General features: G+C 41.3%; 1 protein-coding gene across 1 annotated transcript in view; it reads left to right on the top strand.

The window, feature by feature from the left end:
• Positions 1–18,651, top strand: part of JAM3 (junctional adhesion molecule 3) — an 83,057-nt gene that overhangs the window by 53,204 nt on the left and 11,202 nt on the right. The window lies entirely within an intron of this gene.

Raw genomic sequence — 18,651 nt, 5'->3', positions numbered from 1 at the left:
AGTGAAAGCATTTTCTAAAAGAACTTCTTTTCCTTCTTGGTTTATAATAATGAGTATAAACCCAAATTAATTTAATTTTTTGTGGAGAGCGAGACAGCCATTGATTTTTCTCTTTTAGCTCTCTCTGCAGTTAAATGATAATAGCCGTTGTGAAAGCTAGGAAGAACTCCTCTCCTCATCCCGATGATGAGCTGTGAGCCTGTTTTGCTGCTCAAATAGGTTTTGTTTCCATAAGAGGAAAAGACAAGTAGTTTGAGACCCTGGCTGTGGATCGGCTGGTCACTTCTAGAATTCGTTTTTCCTGGACTCTTCCTCTTCCTCAGGATGCTTGCACCAGTGTGCTCAGGCAGTTTGAAGAATCAATCAAAATAAGCCAGCCTCTACGGAATCAGGGAGTTTGTGGGCAGAGACTAACGTTACCTCAACAGCTGTTGTGGTCTAAATGTATTTTTTATCATGATACTCTATGTTGTTGTTAGTTTCTTTTGCTTGCGGATCTAGAAACATTTTATAGGCAGCAATTCTTTAGAATAGTAAAGGAAAGCAGTCGTCATCCTTACGCCCAACAAAGGGCTGTGCTTCTTTGAACACAAGTCTAGATTTCTAGTTGGGTAAATTCATAACGAATGACTTGGTTGCAGGGTTCCTAAGTGGGGCGCACATGAGAGTCACCGGGGAGGCATGGGAAAAAATACAGATCCAGGGTTTTCCCCGCCCACGGAGTAAGAATCTGGGGGGGGGGGGTGCCGTAGGGACTGAGGAGGTATGTTAGGAAATAGCATTTCAAACAGTATCCTGAGCAGATCCTCATGCAACTTGTCTGGCATCAGATCCCCAGACTCTGGCAGTTTTTCCAGAAAGTCTCTCAAAACTGAAATAAGAAACTGCAGTTCTGGTCCACAGCTGCTAAAACTGTTTCGGATTAGGAAAGGGAAGGGCAAACAAAGAACACGGTAGTTCCAGAGACTAATCTGCGGAGCCTGCGTGCCCTGGGAAGGCCATTGTGAACCCCCGCCAGCGTTTCCTCCCCTGCCTTATCGTCCCCATCTGGCGGCTCCCCTCACTGCCCCTGCGTTCAGTGTCACATCTTCCCTAGGAGGAAGACAGGGCTGTGTGGAAGAGGCCGCTGCCGTCTGCACATCACTCCACAGGCTTTTTTTAACAGGCCACTTCCCTTGCAAACTCATCTGAGAAAGGGTTTCAATAGAACAATGGGATGTAAGTTTAGGCTTCAGGGTCTGAGTCATGTTTCCCTTTTAGCTCCAGATCCTCTTTACATGTATTTGTTGCAGGCTCTTTTAGTCCCGGATAGATTTTAATAATATGTTTCTTCTTATATAAGAAGGATTATGAAATAAAGCAGGACGTGGGACTCGGAATCGGAAGTCCCGGCCCCTGGTTGTTACCGTGTGCCTGTAGACGCTAGCCTGTCGGACGGGTGCCCTAACTGGGAGGTGAGCGCAGTCCCCCTCGCCCGCCCAGATGGAGTGCCGGGGGCCCACGGAGTGCTCCGAGGGTGCTGGCAGACAGCCCACGGTTTCTACAAGAACGGACAGTTCGTTGAATTCCCAGCAGCACCCTGTTCTTACCCTTTAGTTCCTGGTTCCCTTCAGCTTTGTTAGTGATCAGAACGTTGGTGGGAAGAAGTACAGCGTCTGCTTTGTTCTTCTAGGCTCTGCCTGAGGCCTCCATCCTGCAGGCCAGGCCGCCGTGCTGCTCAGATTAGTACCCCAACAGGTCCAGTTCCCCTCTAGCCGACTAGTGACCTGAAGCGCAAGCCACAGCCTACCCTTGGGTCTGTGCGGGCCGACAGAGCCGCGCCGCCGCTGGCGGTTTCCTCTGCGCCCTGCTGGTCGGCCCCTTGGGAGAATTTCATACTCCGGATCCCTTCCCAGCCCACCTTTGACTTCTCAGGAAAAGCGTATATCTTCCCTGTAGACCTGTGGCCAGAGGGTGGGGTACTTGTGGTTCTGGAGCCCACTTGCTTAACCAGATTATACGGGAACTTAGAAGTTGACACCGAGGCCCTCTGGCTCCCTACTCTGCTGTGCTCTGGCTCCCTACCCAAGTGAGGCTAAGGCTTACGTCAGACGTGGTGACTCATGTGTAGATGAATGGCCACTGTGTGCTCCATCCCTGCCATCATCTCTTTGTTTCTCTGCTGAGCCCGTGCTGCAGTGCCCTGCAGGTTCATTGATATGCGTGTCTCTGGCATCTGTTCCTGAGAGCTGAGGGAGCCTCCTGACTGGAAGGGCCCGTGTTTCTTCTTTATCAAGGCAGGATTCCCAGCTTGCTTGCTTCTCTCCAGGCAGTGCCTCATTCCTCTGGCTCTTTCTTCACGTAGTTTAGGCAGGGGACACAGATAGAGGGGAAGGGGGACCTTAGCTGGGTTGGTCTGGGAACCGTGTAGATGGAAATGGGTCAGATAATCTGTGGCAGATCTAGGACAGCAGTCACAATTTCTTGGTCAGGTCTTCCTACGTAGAAAACTTTCACCAGATAACTACTATTTATGGCGTGGGACATGTGTCTGGAAGTAGACCTGTCCCATGTGTGACCTTTCTTAATTTTGGTCGTGTCTCCTCCTCCTCAAGTCCTGCCGATTCTACGTAACTGTTGGGCTTTAAGGTTATCCTTGTGCCTCTGATAATGTGTGGTCAGTATCACTACGCTGGGGATAACCTGGCCCTCATGCGTTGTAGCAAAGCTTTACCTTTGGACCATCTTAGAGCCATTTAGCATTTGGGAAATAAGTGGTTCGAAGAATTCTCCAACTTTTTTTTTTTTTTTTAATTCTCTCTTGATACATTTCTTGTCAAGCACACATACAGATGAAACCAACCAAATGTTAATCTCTTTCACGGATTCCCCGGGGATAAGAAGGAACCGCACACAATATGGTGTAATGGAAGGAGTGTTCAAGTTGGAGTCTGAGGACCCAACTCGGGTACTAGCTTTATCAGTTAGTTGTAGACCAGAGGCAAGTCAGTTGGCCTCTTCATTCATCAGTTGGAAATGATACCACTGACATTGGTATTCTAGAGGGTGATCCAAGGAATAAAGTGGAATCATTTTCACTACCCTCCTCACCTCTGGAACTGTGATATCTCTGTCCTTGGTTTCAAGAATAAGGAATAATGCCATTATACTAAGCCACTTCAAAGCTTGATGCCTCTGGAAATACAGAATTCATTTCATATTTTTCAAAAAAAGTAAGCCCAGCGGAAGATGGAGTGACAGCTGCTGCTCCTAGAATAACATTAAAAGCATAGAGGAGATGAAAAAGCAGGAGACAGTGTGAGGCTGAGCCATATTCAGGTGGCCTTCCCATCAGCACATGTGTCCTTTCACAGCTCCTTATTCTCTTCTCCGTGCCCTCATGTCTGGGTTGACATGGCTGTTCTGCAGGGTATGAGGTACCTCCAGGCAGAAAGCACTGACTCTCACAGTGAACCAAGCAGTGGTACCTTTTGCTTATTAAAATAAAATCAGAGCCTTTGGGTGTTGTTTACAGAAAAAAAAGGGAAAAAGAGGTTTCCCTCTTGGATTTTAGCTTTGGCTTGACACCGAGCTGGTATAGTTTCATAATTACTGTCAACTTGAGAACAACCAGCTTAAAGTCAAGTCTTCTCCTTAATATAGTCAGAAATGTTATATTGTATATTTTTATAATTCCTCTGTCATCTCTGCTCACTTGCAAAGCAGCCCGCCCGGACTGGACCTCAGTGTCTACATTCTCAGAACTCCTCCATTAACCCAGCTGGGATTAAATACCATTGGACTAGAAGACCAAGAGCCTTTGGCAGCTATGAATTCAAGCATATTTTGATGCTCAGAAATCTGGAATTTCTGGATTTGGTATAGAATGAATTATCATTTTTATATTATCATTCTTTTTCTTGCCACCTTTTAATGTTCTCTTTTTCAGTTCCCCTCACCCTCCCTCTTTCTTTCTTTCCTTCCCTTTTCTTTTGTAGTCTACCTCTCCTTCATCTGCCTTAGAACTTAGATTGAATTTTCTTGGGATTTTCATTTATATTATTCCACTCATGGTATTTAGGGTTAATATATTTCAGGCCTCAAGTCTCAAGCCATTCAATTTAAAACTTACTGTTCCTTGGGCCACAAGAAATGCATTCATCCTCTATATAGCAAATATAGTAATGATAATAATAAGATAATAATATTCAAGTGACAACTTAATTGACAACTTAATATAATTAATATTCAATTATTAGTGAAAGAAGGATAAAAAGTTTCTAATAAGATAAGATAATACTCAAGTGACAACTTAATTGACAACTTACTATAATTAGTATTCAGTTATTAGTGAAAGAAGGATAAAAAGTTTCTAATATTTTGCAGTTGGGAAAAATGAAGGGTACACAATCACACTGAAAGTCAATAGGAGTATTAAAAATAGGGCCCAGATTACTTTTTTTTTTTTAGGGCCCAGATTACTTGATAGTAGTTTATAGCTTTGGCATATCGAAGAGCTTTGAAAATGGAATTACAAACACAACACTGAGTGGTTACCTGTATACTGGATTGAGTCACCAGTTCTTTTGGTTGGAAAAACATTGTCATTTCTACGTGAAGCAGTGAAGTCCTAGGAAATCATGGAATCCAAAAATGCCAGTTTCCTAATTTATAGTGAGAGCTACATTGTCAGAAGAAATACTAAATGAGCAAAGACAGTGAGGCGGGGTTTGAGTCCTGGCTCCTTAGCCAACTGTGTCATACACTCTCTGGGTTACCGACAAGTCAATTATCATACTGTATTGAAATTGTGTCTCTCTCCTCCACTTTACAGTCAATAACATTTCCAAAAACTTCTTGCATCTCAGGTATGATGTTGGGAATTGGAGGCACAGCGATGAATAAGAATGGCTGAAATAACAAAAAATAAAAAGAGCAATAATGCTAGTTTGGAGTGACATCAACAAGAGGTAGAACCTAGGCTAGAGGAAGCTCTAGGCTCATGTTCTCCCATGGAAACATTGAAAAAAACAAACCAACTTTGTAAGAGCTTTGGAAAACAGTTGAAGGTTTATAGCAACCAAATAAATGCCCAGTCAAGAAAAAAAAAAAAAAAAGTCTTCAAAATGGTAGGAAAGTTTGATCACATTTTTACTTTTTCCCCCATGACAGTCTCTCCCCATCCCTATCCCTCTTCCCCCATCCCTTAAATTGTAAGGAAAGCAAACCTGATTTGCAGATGTTTTGGCACATTTATTCTAACTTCTCTGAGGATAACTGGAGGACTGACATGAGGTGCTTTTCTTTGTCACACATAACCTGGAATGCTGGTGGGAAAAGAAATAGACATTGCTTGTAAAAGCTACAAGGGGACTACAAACCCACAATTGCTGGAAGAGATTCTGGATAAAGATACACAATATGCTGTCTTAGAAGAGAAGCTGTGATAAGACTGGGAAGTTAGGACCTTCAGGGCAACAGCATTCCATCTTAGGGTGATCCCTGTACTTAGAGCAAAACCAACTAAGAAAGGGGAGGAGTGCCCCTGCATGGAGCCAGTCTACAAAGATTGGGAAAGGTGGCTGTTCTCTTGTGTGTGTGTGTGTGTGAGAGAGAGAGAGAGAGAGAGCTCTTGGCATTCAAGGAAGTCTTTATCAGAACAGGAAATGTCTGTCAGAACATTGAAGGTAAAGAAACCTCAGTGACCAGGCTCAAAAAGGAATAGTGTTTGAGGAAAAAAAAATTGGAACTCTCAAAATAGAGTGCTACAGTTTTTAGCAATAATTGAACACACACACACACACACACACACAGACACAGAGGAAATCCTAGAGAAGGAGAAACTGATTTCCTGAGTAATAGTTTTATAATAGTTGAATGCCCAATTTTCAAAAAAACCTGCAAAACATACAAATAAACATTCAACAAAGTGAACGAAAATAAACCTAGACATTAGATTTAGTAGAAAAAGACATTAAATAATTTATCTTTAATATGCTCAGAGAGCTAAGGGAAAACATGGAATCAGGAAAATATTATTTGAGCATCAAAGTACAACAGAGAGATAGAAATTATAAAAAGGAATAAAAATAAATTCTGGAGTTGAAAAGTGTAATAACTGAAATGAAAAATTCACTGGAGAAGATAAATAGCATATTTGAGCAGGCAAAAGGAAGAATCAGTGAACCAGAAGATAGGGCGATATAAATTATCAATCATGTCTGAGGAGCAGAAAGAAAAGAGAATGAAAAGTGAACATAGCCGGTATTATTTTGCTAGGCTGCCATAACAAAATGCCAGAGATTGAATGGCTTAAACAACCAAAATCTATTTTTTTCACAGTTCTGGAAGGTAGAAGTCCAAGATCAAGGTGTCAGCAGATTTAGTTCCTTTTGAGGCTTCTCCTTGGTGTGTACATGGCCACCTTCTTGCCATGTCTTCACATAGTCTTTCCTCTACATGCTCGTCATTCTATGTGTCCTAATTTCCTGCTTACATAAGACATGAGTCAGATTGGATTAGGACTCCTAATAGCATCGGTTTAATTTATCACCATTTTAAGGGCTCTGTCTCCTCATCTACTCATATTCTGAGGTACTGGGGGCTGGGACTTCAAAACATAAATCTTGGTCAGGGAGAGGGGGTGGGACATACAATTCAGCTGATAACAGAGCCTGATGGACTTGTGGGACACTGTCAAGTGGACCAACATGTGCTTTATGGGAGTCCCAGGAGAAGAGAGAGAAAAAGAGGCAGAATGATTTTTTTTTTTTGAGAAATAATGGCTGAAAACTCCCCCCCCCCCCATTTGATGAAAGTCATGAATCTACAAATTTAAGAAGCTTCATGAACTCCAAGTAGGATAAACCCGAGGGGAGTCATCCTGAGATGCATTATAGTCAAACTGTCAAAAGCCAGAGACAAAAGAAAACCTTGAAAGCAGCAAGACAGAAGTGATTACCAGTAGGAATTATCAATAAAGTTATCAGCTGATGTCTTTTCAGAAATGTTGGAAGCTAGAAGACTGTGAGATGGCATATTTAAGGTGTTGAAGGAAGAACACTGTATTTTTTAAAAGATTTTATTTATTTATTCATAGAGAGAGAGAGAGAGGCAGAGACACAGGCAGAGGGAGAAGCAGGCATCATACAGAGAGCCTGATGTAGGACTCGATCCAGCGTTTCCAGGACCACACCCTGGGCTGCAGGCGGCACTAAACTGCTGCACTGGAAACACTGTAAACTGAAATTTTTAAATCTGCCAAAACTGACCTTCAGAAATGAGGGAGAAATTAAGACAGTTTCAGAAAACCCGAGGGAGTTCATTATCTGTTCTACATAAAAACATTAGAGGGAATCCTTCAGGTTGAAATGAAAAAAAAAAAAAAACACTAACTCAAATCTGTATGAAGATACAAAGATCTCCAGTAGAGATAATTACACAAATATAAAAGCTAGTCTTATTATAATTTTGGTATGTAACTGCACTTTTAATTTTCTACAGAATCTAAAAGACAATGCATAAAAATAATTTTAAATCTATGTTATTGGTAAGGCATACAACCTGTAAAGATGTAATTTGTGTCAACAATAACATAAAGGGAAGGACAGAATAGAATTTTTGCGTACAGCTGAAGTTAAGTTGGTATCAGTTCAAATTTCTTCTCATTTTAGGATGTTATAATAAACCCATGATAGCCACAAGGATTATATATATATATATTTTTTTTAATAATAAATTTATTTTTTATTGGTGTTCAATTTGCCAACATACAGAATAACACCCAGTGCTCATCCTGTCAAGTGCCCCCCTCAGTGCCCATCACCCCCATTCACCCCCATCCCCCGCCCTCCTCCCCTTCCACCACCCCTAGTTCATTTCCCAGAGTTAGGAGTCTTAACCACAAGGATTATACCTATAGAGTTTACACTGAAGAAAATGAGAAGGGAATCAAAATGTGTCACTCCCCAAAAACAAAACACTGAAAAAAAGCAGCAGTGGGGGATCCCTGGGTGGCGCAGTGGTTTGGCGCCTGCCTTTGGCCCAGGGTGCGATCCTGGGGACCCGGGATCGAATCCCATGTCGGGCTCCCAGTGCATGGAGCCTGCTCTCCCTCTGCCTATGTCTCTGCCTCTCTCTCTCTCACTGTTTGCCTATCATAAATTAAAAAAAAACAAAAACAAAAACAGCAGTGGAAGAAATGAGGAACAAAAAATAATACACACAGAAAGCAAGTAGCAAAATAGATACAAGTTCATTATTAGTTAATTACATTATAAATGGATTAAACTCTTCATCAAAGGCAGAGATTGACAGGATAAATAAATGATTCAGCTGCTTGCTATCCATAAGACACTCCCTTTAGATCTAAACACAGTGGGCTGGAAGGGTGAGAAAATACGTTCTGTGCAAATAGTAACCGAAAGACAAAATAGACTTTAAGTCAAAAACTGTTACAAGAGGCAAAGAATGTCAGTAATAGTAAGATAATATATAACAGTTACAAATGTGTGCATCAGACACTTGAGCCCCATAGTATATGAAGCCAACATTGGCAGGATTGGAGGGAGAAATAGTTCAACAATAATTGGAGATTTTAGTGCCCACTTTTGATAATGGATAAACAAGATAAAAGATCAATAAAGAAATACAGGACTTGAACAATATAATGAACCACTTGGACCTAACAAATACAGGACACTATACACAGCAACAGCAGAATACACATTTTTCACAAGTACACATAGAACATTCTCTAGGATTGATTATATATTAAGCCAAACAAGTCTTAATTTAAAAAATTAAACCATATAAAGTATCTTTTCGAGTCACAATGGAATGAAACTAGAAGTAAATAACTAAAACTAGAAAATTCACAGATAGATGGAAATGAACACACTCGTAACCAATGGAGCAAAGATGTTACAAAGTAAATTAGAAAATACCTTGAGACAAATGAAAACACAATATACCAAAATTTATGGGATTCAGAGAAAGCAGTATGAAGACCTAAGGCACAAAAAATTTCAATATAGAAAGGCCTAAAATCAATAGCAATGTTATACCCTAAGAAACTGGGAAAAGAAGAATAAACTAAACCCCAAACCAGCAGAAGATAGGAAATCATAAAGATTAGAGCAGAAATTAATAAAAAAGAGAATAGAAAAATAATAGAAATCAATGAAAATAAAATACTTCTTTGAAAAGATAAACAAAATTGATGAAGTGTAACTAGATTGACTAAGAAAGAAATAAGGTTTGAATTACTAAAATCAGAAAAGAAAGTGGGGGGGGGGTAACAACTGATTTTACAGAAATAGGATTATGAAAGAATACTGTGAACAGGTGTACAACAGCAAATTGACAAGTGGCCAGAAACAAGCAATATCAAAACTTAATCATTAAGAACTAGAAAATCTGAATAGATTTATGACTAGTAAGGAGATTGAATCCATAATCAAAAACAAAGAAAAACTCTGACCAGATGACTTCACTGGTGAATTCTACAAACATTTAAAGAAAAACATCAATCTTGTCAAACTATTCCAAAAAATTGAAGAGGATTCCTTCTAATTCATTCTGTAAAGCCAGCATTACCCTGATATGAACACCTGACAAAGACACTGTAAGAAAACCATAGACCATTTTGAGTTTATCTTTGTGTATGGTGAAAGAGAGTGGTCCAGTTTCATTCTTCTGCATGTGGATGTCCAATTTTCCCAGCACCATTTATTGAAGAGACTGTCTTTCTTCCAATGGATAGTCTTTCCTCCTTTATCGAATATTAGATGACCGTACATTTCAGGGTCCACTTCTGGGTTCTCTATTCTGTTCCATTGATCTATGTGTCTGTTTTTGTGCCAGTACCACACTGTCTTGATGACCACAGCTTTGTAGTACAACCTGAAATCTGGCATTGTGATGCCCCCAGCTATGGTTTTCTTTTTTAAAATTCCCCTGGCTATTCGGGGTCTTTTCTGATTCCACACACAAACTCAAAATGGATGAGAGATCTAAATGTGAGACAAGAGTCCACCAAAATCATAGAAGAGAACACAGGCAACACCCTTTTTGAACTCGGCCACAGTAACTTCTTGCAAGATACATCCACAAAGGCAAAAGAAACAAAAGCAAAAATGAACTATTGGGACTTCATCAAGATAAGAAGCTTTTGCACAGCAAAGGATACAGTCAACAAAACTAAAAGACAACCTACAGAATGGGAGAAGATATTTGCAAATGACATATCAGATAAAGGGCTAGTTTCCAAAATCTATAAAGAACTTATTAAACTCAACACCAAAGAAACAAACAATCCAATCATGAAATGGGCAAAAGACATGAAGAGAAATCTCACAGAGGAAGACATGGACATGGCCAACAAGCACATGAGAAAATGCTCCACATCACTTGCCATCAGGGAAATACAAATCAAAACCACAATGAGATACCACCTCACACCAGTGAGAATGGGGAAAATTAACAAGGCAGGAAACAACAAATGTTGGAGAGGATGCGGAGAAAAGGGAACCCTCTGACACTGTTGGTGGGAATGTGAACTGGTGCAGCCACTCTGGAAAACTGTGTGGAGGTTCCTCAAAGAGTTAAAAATAGACCTGCCCTACGACCCAGCAATTGCACTGTTGGGGATTTACCCCAAAGATTCAGATGCAATGAAACGCTGGGACACCTGCACCCCGATGTTTCTATCAGCAATGGCCACAATAGCCAAACTGTGGAAGGAGCCTCGGTGTCCATCGAAAGATGAATGGATAAAGAAGATGTGGTTTATGTATACAATGGAATATTACTCAGCAATTAGAAACGACAAATACCCACCATTTGCTTCAACGTGGATGGAACTGGAGGGCATTATGCTGAGTGAAATAAGTCAATCGGAGAAGGACAAACAGTGTATGTTCTCATTCATTTGGGGAATATGAATAATAGTGAAAGGGAATATAAAGGAAGGGAAAAGAAATGTTGGGAAATATCAGGAAGGGAGACAGAACATAAAGACTCCTAACTCGGGGAAACGAACTAGGGGTGGTGGAAGGGGAGGAGGGCGGGTGTTGGAGGGGAATGGGTGACGGGCACTGAGGTGGACACTTGTCGGGATGAGCACTGGGTGTTTTTATGTTGGTAAATTGAACACCAATAAAAATTAATAAAAAAAAAAAAAGAAAAAAGAAAACCATAGACCAGTATTCCTTAATAGTGACTCAAAAATATTACAAAAAGTATTAGCAAACTAAATTCCATAACATATTTGAAGGACTATACACCATGAGTGAATGGAATTTGCTTCCAGAATGCAAGAATTATTCAACATATGAAAATCAATTAAGGTAGTAACCAGATTAATAGAATAAAATCAAAGAACCACATGATCATCTCAATTGATGCGGTAAAAGCATTTGACAAGATTTAGCACCCTTCATAACAAAAGCACAATAAGTTAGGAGTAGAAGAAACATCCTCAACATGGTAAAAAAAAAAAACAAAAACAGCAAACCATATATATAGAAGTTACACACACACACACACACACACACACACACACATATATATATGAAAAACCCATAGCTAATGTCATAAGTAATGATGAAAGACTGGATTTCCCCTCAGATCAGGAACAAGACCAGGATACCTACATTCATCATTTCTATTCTACATAATTTTGGAATTTCTAGCCAGAGTGGTTAGACAACAGAAAGAAGTAGAAGGTATCCATATTGGAAAAGAAGAAGTAAAACAATATTGGAAAGAAAGAAGTAAAATTATCTCTATTCATAATGTGATCTTATTTGTAGGAAACCTTAAAGATTACTCCAAAAACAAAAGAAGAGAAAAAAAGGAAGGGATAAAGGATAAAGAGATAAAGGGAGTAGCCTAGAGCTAATAACAAGGCAGACAAAACAAAAAAGCCATGCAACATAAAAAGTAATTTTCATTTCTACACATTAACAGTGAACATACAGAAAAGGAAATTATGAAAACAATCCTATTTATAATAGCAACAAAAAGAAAATATTTAGGAATAAATTTAATCCAGGAAGTGAAAGACTCATACCCTGAAAACTGCAAAACGTTGTTGAAATTAAAGAAGATACAAATAAGTTGAGTAAATTCTGGGTTTATGGATTAGAAAACAAAATTGTTAACACTACCCAAAGGAATCTACATTTCCATGTAGTCTCTTTCAAAATCCCAAAGTTGTTCTTTTCTGAAATATAAAAAACCATCTTGAAATTTATATGGGATCTCAAGGGACCCAAAATTGCTGAAGTCATCTTGAAAAAGAACAAAATTGGAAGACTCACATTTCCTGTTTGCAAAACATACTATGAAGCTACAGTAATTAAAACAGTGTGGTGCTGGCCTAGCGGAGGCATGTGAGCCAAGTGGAGCAGAATAGAGAGCCCTGAAATAAACTCTCGCATGCGGGGTGAACTAATCTTCAGCAAAGGTGCTAAGACTGTTGAATGGGGAAGAATAGTCTTTTCAAAAAATAGTGCTGGGAAAACTAAATATGCACATTCTAAATAATGAATTTGGGCCCTTACCTTACACGAAAATAACTTAAAATAGATGAAAGGCTATTAAATATAAGATCTAAAACTAAAATTCTCTGAAGAAAACATTGGGGAAAATCTTCATGACACTGGATTTGGTATGCCGTGGATAGGACACCAAAAGCACAGGCAGCAAAAGAAAAAATATATTGGACTCCATCAAAATTAAAAAACTTTTGTGAATTGGGGCACCTGCGTGGCTCAGCGGTTGAGCGTCTGCCCTTATCTCTGGGCATGACCCCGGGTCCTGGGATCGAGTCCCACGTCGGGCTCCCTGCATGGAGCCTGCTTCTCTTTCTGCCTGTGTCTCTGCCTCTGTGTGTCTCTCATGAATAAATAATATCTTAAAAACTTCTGTAAATCAAAGGACACTATAAAAGTAAAACAGAATGGGAGAAAATATTTGCAAAACATATATATATATATAATAAAGGATTGAGATCCAGAATATATAAAGAACCCCTACAACTCAACAATGAAAAAACAACCTACTTTTAAAAAAAAAGGCAAAGGATTTGAATAAACATTGCTCCAAAGAGGATCTACAAATGACCAATAAGAACATGAGTAGATGGGCAACATCTTCCAGTTTAGGAAAATGCAAATCAAAATAACAGTGAGATACTACTTCACACTCATCAGGATGGCTATTATTAAAAGTAAAAAACAAAACCTGGAAAATTAGAAATTTTGGTGAGGACGTGGAGAAGTTAGAACCCTTATGGGCATTGCTGATGGGGTCATAAAATGGTGTAGCCACAGCAGTAAAGTTTAGCAGTTCCTCAGTCACACATAAAATTACCATATGGTCCAGGAATTAAACTCTTACATACGTACACAAAAGAGTTGAAAGCCAGGACTCTGATGCCTGTACTCCGTGGTTCATAGCAGCATTATTCACAGTAGCCAAAAGGTAGAAACATCCCATCTGTTGATGAATGATGGACGGGTAAACAAGAGGCGGTAAATACGCGCTAGGATTCTGCTTGCATGTGGCACCTAGAATAAGCGAATTCATGGAGCCAGCACCTGGGGTTTGCAGGAAATGGGGAGTCTCTCTTTAATTGGTATACAGTTTCTGTTAGGATGATGAACAACTTGTGGAAATGGATAGTGGCAGTTGCACAACATCTGGAATATCCTTAATGCCACCAAATTATACGAAAGTGTTTAAAGTGGTGAATTTTGTGTTATGTATATTTTACCAGAATAAAATAAAAAAATAGTAATGATAAGAATGTGGAAAAACTGGACCACTCCTGTATATTATACGTAGAAAAGAAAGGGTATAAGGGGAGGAGCACCCTGTCTCACATTCAGCTTCGATGTCTTGTTGAGATGAAAATACCACATTCAGTACAGAGAAAATCTTTACGTCACCCTGACTCTCATTTTCTGAACCTACTAACCTTCAGTTGGGTCGGGAGAGCAGACACTCCCCACTGCTGAGGTATTCAGAACAGCTCCACAGTGGCAACAACCCAGCTATCTTAAAGGGTGAGTGGTTAAACTGGTACGTCCATGCCTCGCACTACTACGCAGCAATGGGAAGAAATGAACTGTCCTCACACCTCAGATGGGTGAATCCAAAGGGCATTATGCTGAATGGAAGTCAGTCTCAAAAGGTCACCTATGGTGTATTTCCGTTTATATGTATTATTTTTATGTCTCTAAGTGATCTATCTCTTGTGGAGATAGATCAGTGGTTGGTAGGGGTAACAGATGGTGAGGGGGTAGATGTGACTGTAAGGGGTCACGTGAGGAGATCTTCGTGATGATGGAACAGTAGGTGCCTTTTTTTAAATAGTTCTGTATATTAATTGTGGTAATTACAGGAATCTTCCCATGCAATAAAACGACATAGAACCGTACACGTCTTTTCTACATGTCAGTTTTCCAGTTTTGATAATTGTGCTATAATTCTGTACGATAGGACAAGTGGAGGAAATTGGGTGAAAGATTTACTGAAAAATTTTAAAAAGATTTTGAGAGAAAGATGGGGCAGAGCAGAGGGAGAGGGACCAGCAGACTCCACAGTGAGCACAAGCCCAACATGGGGCTTGATCCCAGGACCCTGAGATCATGACGTGAGCCAACAACAAGAGCTGGATGCTTAACTGAGCCATGAGGGCACCCCAGATTTTCTGAATTTTAATGACCACATACTGAAACCATAATATGCTTTGGACGTACCACAACTATCCTAGAGGGGAGTCTTAAATTTGGTTAGGAGGTTTTGAAAAGAAACAGACAACTGCACATATCTTAGATCCCTTCCAAGTCCAAGATGTAATAATATATTCTTAGGCAGGATGAAGAAAAGAGTGACCACACTATAGCTCTGTGAGAAAACTGAATTCAATTAAGTGATTTTTTGGAAAGCTCAAGGAAATCAGTACAGAACTCAAAAAATGTACCTTGATTTATTCAGGAAACACTTTCCAGGTACCTACTAAAAGCCATTCAGTGTTAGAGTTGAAGAGGTAAAGATGAGTAAACCGAATAATACTTGTTTTTTTATACTAGAATGTAAACTCCATGAGAACATGGATTTATACTTGTTTTATTCATGTATCATCTGTAATGTTTAGGCCTGTATCAGGTATATAACAGATGCTACGTAAAAATTGATGAATGAATGGCTTATCCTAAAAAGCTTAGTCTGATAACCAAGATCGATACGAAATAGGGACAAGAGCATGTGATAGATGCTATCATAGATTCCCCCCCCCCCCCCCGCCTTTTCTCCTTCCTAAAACCCCTTTGTTCAGTATTAAGTAGTGTAATCTCTTTGTGAGTTTTGGTAGCACGGGGGTTGTGTGTGCACAATTAAACTTTAGCAGCCACCACTTCGGGGCTGGCTTCTGGCCCCCATTTCCCAACTGGTTCCATTGGGATGGTACTGAGCTGCTTCTGGTGATGCCTCTAAGAGTTAGGCTTGTGCTAGTCCTCATAGCGCTTTCTTTTACTCAAGGTGCTGGACAACATGGGGCTAATAGTGCCTGCCCCCACTCCCCATCCCCCTCCCAGAGTTGAAAATCCCGTAACTTTTGACTCCCCCAAAACTTAACCTGCTGTTGACTGGAAGCCTCACCTCTGACAAATAGTTGATAGCCTCATATTTTTAAAAATTTATTTATTAATGAGAGAGAGAGAGAGAGAGAGAGAGAGGCAGAGACACAGGCAGAGGGAGAAGCAGGCTCCATGCAGGGAGCCCGATGTGGGACTCGATCCCGGGTCTCCAGGATCACTCCCTGGGCCGAAGGCAGGTGCTAAACCGCTGAGCCACCCGGGCTGCCCGACAACCTCGTATTCTATATGCTACGTGTACTATATGCTGTATTCTTATAAAGTAAGCTGGAGGAAAGAAAATGTTAAAATAAGAGAGTATATTTACGGCACTGTATGGGTATTTATTTTAAAACATTCTCCAGGAGGGGCCAGGATGGGGGCGGGGGGGGGGTGTTGGCGGCGGGCCTGGCCCCAGGGTGGTGCTACTCCATGGCCTGGTGGTCTCCGATGCAGCCTGGAGGTGGAGGACAGCTGACCCACCTGCCACATAGTGCTGGCTGTAACCATCAGCAGCTTCGGGGGCAGGTCAGCGCTGGGCCAGGAGGGACCCAGGGCAGCCCGGAGCCCGGCCCACAGGGGACCCTCTGGATGTGTTCTTCTGCTACAGGTCTGCCTCTACCCACAAGCCCTAGGCGCTCAACTGGACCACCCTGTTGGCACATGAGCAACCTGCAGCCCTGTCTGGTTCTAGGCCTCCCATGGGCCCCATGGCCTCCCCTCCCTGGGTTCTCAGAGGGCAGCAAGTGTGACTTCTGCACCACTGGCCGTTGATTATGCTGTGGAGGGGGATGGGCAGCTAGAAGTAAATACCCTGTGGCCTTTGCCATCAGCCTTAATCCACCTGTAAGTGGACCTGTGCAGCTCAAACCGTGCTGTTCAAGGGTCATCTGTATTTTAAAATGGGATCTGGGCTAGTGGCAGTAGGTAAATGAGGCGGCAGCAAAAATTTGTAAGTTTAAGACTTGTTTCATAATAATAATAATAATAATAATAATAATAATAATAATAATACAGTTATTTAAGAATAGAAGGAGGACTCTCAGCATGGGACCCCATCTGACCTGGGTCCTGCTGTGGGGAGTCCTCACCTGGGCTAGAGCTCCACTTGCTTGAGTGGTCCTCTGTTGTTCAATCTCGTTGGGACATCCTGTCTCCCAGGATGGGCGCGGGCAGCTGCCTGTGCAACTTACCCAGGGAGTTGGGTCGGAGGGGTTCTGGCTGAGCCTTCGTTGAGGCGTATAGTGCCTTCGCCTCTTTGCTGCAGAGTAGAGGGATTGAAGGGGGATTATTTCCATTGTCTGGAGCTGTGTTGCCTTATCTTCTTTGAGGTTATAGGAAGCACACTGGCTTAGTTCACACCAGAGGTTTGTTGTAAAGAATGTGTGTCAGTTGGCCTTCATGAAAATTCAACAGTGTCACAGACACTAGAATGACTTCAGCGTTCACCTCTTTGTCCTCCAGTGCACTCGTTACCAACTCTAGTGTTCCCACCATTTTGATAAGTGAGCTCATCTGCCGTTCCTCTCTGTTTTTGTGGTGACAGAACTCTCCAGTGCATTCTTAATTTCTCTTAACATCATGCCTATTAAAGAAAAGGGTCAGATGGCGTTCTCTGGTTGTTTATTATCCAGTTGCGTGAAGCTCTCGTGAGTTACCTCAAAGGCGCCTTCAGTGGACTCTGGGTTGGAAGCTGGTTCCTGGTCATGGGCCTTGGGAACCAGAGTTTCATGGTCTCATCATCGAAATTCTAGTGATCACACTGAAAGAGCAGTCTGTGGTCATTTCCTTAGAACCTGTGTGGCCTTGGTGGATCTTCAAAGCATCAGTTATTACTCCTTACTGGTGGGTCCCTGGGAGCTTTCAGATTGAAGAAGTTGAAGGTGCTGCACATACATGGGATGTGTTTCTGATTCTCAAAAGGAGTGGCCCACAGTTAATCAAAATAAAATGATCTTTCCTTGTCCTGGTTCTACAGCCTTTTGTAGAAGTCAGTGTTATAAAAATGAGTAGCAACTCAGGTGTATGTATTATACTTGTGATTTTTCCTCCCTTTTAGTAGATTTCTATGGCTTTTGCTATAATTAATGAGGTCTTACTAAATAAGAAAGAAAGGATCAAAATGTATACTTGGAAGGCACACATGTAACCGAACCGAATAAGATTTAAAAAGGGGAAGGAACGGATAGTTGTGACCCACACCCCACCTAATACACAAGGAGGTGGGGTACGCGTCTCCTCCTGTTGCTGTAGCTGGGATAGTGAGCTGAGATCCAGAGACCCTCACGAGGGTTGTGTAGGAAGCCTTCTTTGGGGAATGTGTATTTTCCCAGAGGCCAGGTAGCTGAAGCATGACATTTTTGGGGGGAGGGAGGTCGGTGTACCTACTTGATCTTCTGCAAGAAAAAAAAAATGTAAGATACTTGAGACCACGATAAACTGGTTTTAATGTTTCTTGAAAGACATGGGGAGTCAGATGCTAGTTTTAAGAGGGTTTGCCATGTGATTAGCATATCCTGATTTCATCAATACCTGTTTCAACTTAGCTTCATGAAAATTGTTATTTTTCTCATTTTACCAAAAACTAGTGAAAACTTAAATTTTTTTAAAAATTTATTTTAGAGGGAGAGTGTGAATGAGGTGGGGAGGAGCAGAGGGAGGGACACAAGCTGACTCCCCATTGAGTGGGGAGCCCCACAGGGGACTCGATTCCAGGATTCCCAGATCATGTCCTGAGCTGAAATCAAGAGTTGAGCGCTTAACCACCTGAGCCACGCGGGTGCCCCTAGTGAAAGCTTCCTGATGGGTGGGCCTCACTGGGTCACATGGTTACGGGGCAGCAGAGATGCAGGAGGCAGGAATGACAAGAAGGCTCTCTAGGGTCTGGATGAAAGATGTTGACAGGATTAATAACGACTGAGCAAGAAGGAAATTCTTAGAGGAAGAGTCTTTAAAGCTCCAGGGCGGTTATGTTCTGGAACTACATTCTCAGAAGGCTTCTGGTTGGTTCATCCCGGTGAGGTCCGGT

This window comes from Vulpes lagopus, chromosome 10, assembly GCF_018345385.1.
Source record: "Vulpes lagopus strain Blue_001 chromosome 10, ASM1834538v1, whole genome shotgun sequence".
In the NCBI taxonomy this organism is placed as follows: Eukaryota; Metazoa; Chordata; class Mammalia; order Carnivora; family Canidae; genus Vulpes; species Vulpes lagopus.
Note: the sequence above shows the minus strand (reverse complement) of the source record. Positions and strands in the feature narration are given on the sequence as shown.